Source organism: Nerophis ophidion, linkage group LG09, assembly GCF_033978795.1.
Source record: "Nerophis ophidion isolate RoL-2023_Sa linkage group LG09, RoL_Noph_v1.0, whole genome shotgun sequence".
Lineage (NCBI taxonomy): Eukaryota > Metazoa > Chordata > Actinopteri > Syngnathiformes > Syngnathidae > Nerophis > Nerophis ophidion.
Genome location: NC_084619.1, coordinates 9,408,636 through 9,415,913, shown reverse-complemented (window position 1 = coordinate 9,415,913; position 7,278 = coordinate 9,408,636).

Genomic DNA, 7,278 nt, shown 5'->3' with positions numbered 1-7,278 from the left:
CTTTAACTTTGACACACATAACTCAGTGGCCTAGTGGTTGGAGTGTCCGCCCTGAGATTGGTAGGTTGTCACACCAAAGACTATAAAAATGGGACCCATTACCTCCCTGTTTGGTACTTAGCATCAAGGGGTTGGAATTGGGGGTTTAATCACCAACAATGATTCCCGGGCGTGGCACCGCTGCTGCTCACTGCTCCCCTCACCTCCCAGGGGGTGGAACAAGGGGATGGGTCAAATGTAGAGAACAAATTTCACCACACCTAGTGTGTGTGTGACAATCATTGGTACTTTAACTTCAATGTACTTGTTAAACAATACCTCTGCCTTGTTTTTAATGAATATTTAGTCCTACTATAGCGGTATAGCTCGGTTGGTAGAGCGGCCGTGCCAGCAACTTAAGGGTTGCAGGTTCGATTCCCGCTTCCGCCAACCTAGTCACTGCCGTTGTGTCCTTGGGCAAGACACTTTACCCATCTGCTCCCAGTGCCACCCACACTGGTTTATATGTAAAAAAATTAGATATTGGGTTTCATTTTGTGGGGCGCTTTGAGTCACTAGAGAAAAGGCGCTATATAAATATAATTCACTTCACTACGCTACTGTATTTAAAGTTGGTCATTGTGGTGGTTCTTGAAGAACCAAGTGTTTTTTGAGGTGGCAATCGGTGGGAACCACTGCAGTAGAATATGTTTGACTGTTCTTTTTGCAATTCATCCTTAAAACAACTAATAACTTTTGTGGTTTAGAGCAGTGGTCCCCAACCACCGGGCAGCGCCCCGGTACCAATCGGGCCACGGCCCGGTACCGCAGAATTATTTTTTATTCATTTTTATTAAGAAAAAAAAAATATATATATATTTTTTTTCAATTAAATCAACATAAAAAACACAATATACACTTACAATTAGTGCACCAACCACAAAAACGTCCCTTTTTCATGACAAAGAAAACATTTTTTTGCAGCGGGACAAATTATTAAGCGTTGACCGGTCTGTGGATACAAAAAGTTTGGTGATCACTGGTTAAGAGGATCTTTGAAAAGCTACTGTCGTATAGAGCAGTGGTTTTCAAATGGGGGTACTCGTACCCCTGGGGGTACTTGAAGGTATGCCAAGGGGTACGTGAGAATTTTTTTAAATATTCTAAAAATAGCAAAAATTACAAAAACCTTTATAAACAATACTAAATATGAATGTAAGTTCATAAACTGTGAAAAGAAATGAAACAATGCAATATTCAGTGTTGACAGCTAGATTTTTTTGTGGACATGTTCCATAAATATTGATGTTAAAGATTTCTTTTTTTGTGAAGAAATGTTTAGAATTAAGTTGATGAATCCAGATGGATCTCTATTACAATCCCCAAAGAGGGCACTTTAAGTTGATGATTACTTCTATGTGTAGACATCTTTATTTATAATTGAATCACTTGTTTGTATTTCAACAAGTTTTTAGTTATTTTTAAATCTTTTTTTCTAAATAGAACACTGTAGTGCTACAAATGAGCAATATTTTATAGAATTTAATACATCAGAAACTGATGACATAGTGCTGTATTTTACTTATTTATCTTTTTTTTTAACCAAAAATTCTTTGCTCTGATTAGAGGGTACTTGAATTAAAAAAATGTTTGAGGGGGTACATCACTGAAAAAAGGTTGAGAACCACTGGTATAGAGGATCTGTGGAAAAACTTTTTTTTCTCACAAACTCCTTTGAAACTGCAGAGCACTCCTGTTGCATATAAGATATTTGACTAACTTTTTTTCAGCTTGTCCTTTAAAACAACAGAGTGCTCCTGTCTAGTAAGGGGTCTTTGACCAGCTTTTTTCCACACTAGGTCCTTTAATGCAGCACCACACTCCTGTCATACAGAGAGGATCTTTGGCCAGTTTTTCCCCCCACAAGCTCCTGTTGTATAGAAGATATTTGACTTGCTTTCTTTTCACTAGGTCCTTAAAAACAGCTGAAAGCTTCTGTCGTAGTTACTGTTGTTAAATTAAGGCCGTTGTATTGCTTGTATTCCGTCACGTGACATTTTCCCGGAAGTGAAAACCAGTAATGGTCAACCAAGCCAAGAGCAAGCAGCGCACAAACAATCCTAGTACAAAAGAGTTTTAAATCTTCCTGGAAAAAAGACACTTGAGCAAACAAATATAACTATGCAATAGAATAGATTCCTATATAATTCAAAGAAAAAAGATTTGTCAAGGATTATACGTCTGTTGCGATCTGAGAAATATCGAACTATTGTGCTCCAGACATCATTCTATAAGACAAAACAGATGAAAATTTGGAAAAGCATGGAGGTCTACACCAGGGATGCCCATTACGTCGATCGCGAGCTACCTGTCGACCGTGGGGGGTGTGTCAGTCGATCTCCAGCCAGGCTTTTAAAAAAAATAGACCTAAAAATTAGTGATCATCAATCTTCACCAAGACGTCACTTAAATGACATTCACGGTACCGGAGGGTCTTGTGAGATGACGCTGGCTGCTGCAAGATCATTATTATGAAAATATGACCGAGAGGAAGGCGAGAAACACTTTTTATTTCAACAGACTCTCGCGCCGTACCTTCCGTCAAAACTCTAAAGGCCGACTGCACATTTCCTATCTTCACAATAAAAGCCCTGCTTCATGCTGCCTGCGCTAACTAAATACAGAGTCTCGGAAAACTGGCGTGCACAAGCGATCCCTCAGAAAGCTGGCGTGCACATCACTTGTGCACGCCAGCTTTCCGAGACTCTTATTTTGTTAGCGCAGGCAGCATGAAGCAGGGCTTTTATTGTGAAGATAGGAAATGTGCAGTCGGCCTTTAGAGTTTTGACGGAAGGGACGGCGCGAAAGTCTGTTGAAATAAAAAGTGTTTCTCGCCTTCCTCTCTGTCATTTTTTCATAATAATGAACTGGCAGCAGCCAGCGTCATCTCACAAGACCCTCGGGTGCCGTGAATGTCAATCAAGCAAGCTACGGAATTTGCCGCCAATGTTTTTCTTGTAAAGTGTATGGAAGCTGGATGAATTAGATGCCAAAAACCAACCACTTTCATGTGGTATTGTACAGAAAGGACAACTTTTTTTCTCCTCCATTTGAAAATGTGGGCGTTATCATCATTACTGTCTGATTCCAATCAATGCAAGTCATCAGAATCAGGTAATACACCAACTTATATTCTTGTCTTTGTGAAAGAAAGACATCTATATGTGTTACACATGCTTGTATTATCATTAAACACATTTAACTTGTTTACAAAAATGTCTCTTTCATAAATAAATAAATATAAATGATATATATAAATGAGGTAGATGCCCTCGAGTTGGTCAATTGAAAAGTAGCTCGCCTGCAGAAAAAGTGTGGGCACCCCTGGTCTACACCTTCTTTATGTGTGGCTGGGTTAAAGGAATCGAGACTCTTCCGGATAAATATGCATCCTTTTTGCTTGGGTATGGTTGCATTTCATAATTTAACTTCGCGTCTACAGCCATGTTTGTTGCCTTGTTGCAAGCACCAATTACAAGTTGCGTGTTCTTCCCCGTCTTTAGCAAAATATAACTATAGATCTCAATATTTCGTACATGATGGACAAGCTTCATTTATGATTGCCGCCTTGAGTAAAACCTTAAAGGGGAACATTATCACCAGACCTATGTAAGCGTCAATATATACCTTTATGTTGCAAAAAAAAAAGACCATATATTTTTTTAACCGATTTCCGAACTCTAAATGGGTGAATTTTGGCGAATTAAACGCCTTTCTGTTTATCGGTCTCTGAGCGACGACATCAGAACGTGACGTCACATCGGTCATCAACGCCATTTTCCCTACCACATCGAGTCAAATCAGCTGTTATTTTCCGTTTTTTCGACTGTTTGCCGGTACCTTGGAGACATCATGCCTCGTCGGTGTGTTGTCGGAGGGTGTAACAACACGATCATGGACGGATTCAAGTTGATTTACGTAGAATGTGCATCGATGCTAACATGCGATTTAGGCTAGCTTTGTCCATTATGCCTCATTTGTAGCTGTATTTACATCCAGCCTTTCCCTCCATCCACATTTAATGCCAAAAAAACACTTAATCGACGGATGTAAGTTACTCCAGTGTCAAGAGATGCGAAAGTCCCTCGTTCGGTTTTTACCGGCGATGCTACGACAGAGATGGCAAGAATGTCTGGATATCCCGCGACACTCAAAGCAGGTGCATTCCCAATGATAAAGTCAACGAAATCACAAAGGTGAGTTTTGTTGTTGTTATTGACTTATTGATCCAGTGTCAATGCGAAAGTCTTAATCGGTTGGTCTGCACATTTTACCGGCGATGCTAACGCCGAATAGCGTCAATAGCTATTCGCTCAATAGCTTCAGTTTCTTCTTCAAATTCGTTTTCGCTATCTGCCAACATACTCCAACCATCTCTTTCAATACATGCGTAATGTGTTGAATCGCTTAAACCGCTGAAATCCGAGTCTGAATCCGAGCTAATGTCGCTACATCCTGCTGTGCTATTCGCCATTATTTGTATTGGAATCGCTATGTGACGTCACAGGAAAATGGACAGTGGCATCGCAAATAGCGAAAATCAAGCACTTTAAAGCTTTTTTTTAGGGGTATTCCGGGAGATGTAAAATTTTGAAAAAAACTTCAAAAGATAAAATAAGCCACTGGGAACTGATTTTTATTGGTTTTAACCATTCTGAAATTGTGATAATGTTCCCTTTTAACTCATTTAAGTTTTGCTCACATGTTTTCTATATTATTTAGACTCACCGAATTGGTGCTTTTCAAAACCCTAGTAGCAAACTTGTTTCAGATATAAAACTAATATCAAAATAATACTTAAAATGGAAATAATATACGTTGATGTATATCAAACAAACCTTTAACGATGTGATCCCTACAAACTCGAGCATTTTTCGACTCTGCTCCCCTGGACTGGAGTGTGAGCTGCTTATCTCGTCATCGTTTCGTAAAGTCTTGCACTCTCCCACCCTTTTTAATTACCTCTTGAGAAACTCTGCAGAAATGTTTATACTTTCCGCGAATTGAACAATTTGTACAGCTGAAAACAACACAATTATAGGCCATTTTTTTCTTTTAGAAAGGCTAAACGTCACCTAGTTCCCATTGAGAACAGAGCACACTTGACTACCACGCATATTTAATTTAATTCAAGCAATAGGGGGAAAAGGTGACGACCATTATAAGAGCCCACAGTCCGCTAGGTCCCACACATGGCCTCTATGTCAAAATAATTATGCATACACTGAACTAATATCAATCAATCAATCAATGTTAATTTATATAGCCCTAAATTACAAGTGTCTCAAAGGGCTGCACAAGCCACAACGACATCCGTAGTACAGAGCCCACATAAGGGCAAGGAAAAACTCACCCCAGTGGGACGTCGGTGACAGTGACTATGAAAAACCTTGGAGAGGACCGCATATGTGGGCAACCCCCCACCCCCGGGAAGAACGAAAGCAATGGATGTTGAGCGGGTCTAACATGATATTGTGAAAGTCCAGTCCATAGTGGATCCACAATAACAGTGAGAGTCCAGTCCATAGTGTAGGGGAAGGGAACCAATGGCTCTAGAGCCAGATGTGGCTCTTTTGATGACTGCATCTGGCTCTCAGATAAATCTTAGCTGGCATTGCTTAACACGATAAGTCAGTGTTTTTCAACCTTTTTTGAGCCAAAACACATTTTTTTCATTGAAAAAAATTCTGAGGCGCACCACCAGCAGAAAACATAAAAAAAATTAAACTCAGTAGCCGATATTGACAAAAAAAAAATTGTTCTATCAATAGTTCTTGTCTCTATGTAGGTGTACTGTCAAGCCGTAACTTATTTTGAGTTTTTTCGGTGTTTTCCTGTGTGACTTGCGCTCCTATTTTGGTGGCTTTTCTTCTTTTGTTGGTATTTTCCTGTAGCAGCTTCATGTCTTCCTTGAATGCTATTCATCGCACATGCTTTTTTTTTTTACAATCAAGACTATTTAAGTTGTGCGGACGCACTCCTTTATGTGGACAATGTTGATTATCATGGCATGTACGGTTGTACTTTGTGGACGCTGTCTGCTCCGCACACTGTAAGTCTTTGCTATCGTCCAGCATTCTGTTTTTCTTTACTCTGCAGCCAGTTCAGTTTTAGTTTTGTTTTGCTTCAATGCCACAGTGGTTGAAAAACACAGCGATAAGTAATTAATAATTCCACAGGTAATCACAGTGTTAAAAAAAACGTTCAAAATATGAAACATTCTCATGCATTTTAATCCATCCATCCGTTTTCTACCGTTACTGTTCGAGAAGTTACATTAATGGTAAGAACTATTTTATTCATTAGCTTCAGAATAACAATGTTATTAAAAAGAAGAAGATACTATATTCTTAAAATATTGGTCTTACTTAAAAATGCACACATTTATTTTTATTCAGTGTTAAAAAATATTATATGGCTCTCTCGGAAATATATTTTGTAATATTTTGCTTTCATGTCTCTCTCAGCCAAAAAGGTTCCCGACCCCTGCCATAGTGGATCCAATATAGTAGCGAGAGTCCCGCCCGTAGTAGAGCCAGCAAGAGACCATCCAAAGCGGAGACGGATCAGCAGCGCAGATATGTCCCCAACCAATATATATTCATACTAGGGTTGTACGGTACACCGGTACTAATAAAATACTACGGTACCAGTGAATTAAACGGTACTATACTGCCTTTGAAAAATACAGGTTTTTTTTTTAGTCCCCAACGTCCTGCCGTGAGCATGTTGAGTGTGTCAGCACACACACACACTCACACACTTTACAATATATTTTGTCTGGGCGGCAGATAGGTTAGTGTGTCTGCCTCACAATACGAAGGTCCTGCAGTCCTGCGTTCGATTCCAGGCTCGGGATCTTTCTGTGTGGAGTCTGCATGTTCTCCCCGGGAATGCGTGTGTTCCCTTCGGGTACTCCGGCTTCCTCACCACTTCCGAAGACATGCACCTGGGGATAGGTTGATAGCCAACACTAAATTGACCCTAGTGTGTGAATGTCAGTGTGAATGTTATCTGTTTTGGCCCTGCGATGAGGCGGCGACTTGTCCAGGGTGTACCCCGCCTTCCGCCCGATTGTAGCTGAGATAGGCGCCAGCGCCCCCCGCAAGCCCAAAAAGGGAATAAGCGGTAGAAAATGGATGGATGGATGGAAAGTGAAGCTTTCCACCTACTGTGCAGCTATGGTACCAAGAAGCCTGTTTAGATGTCCAAGAATTGGTTAGTTTTTCCATTAAAAAT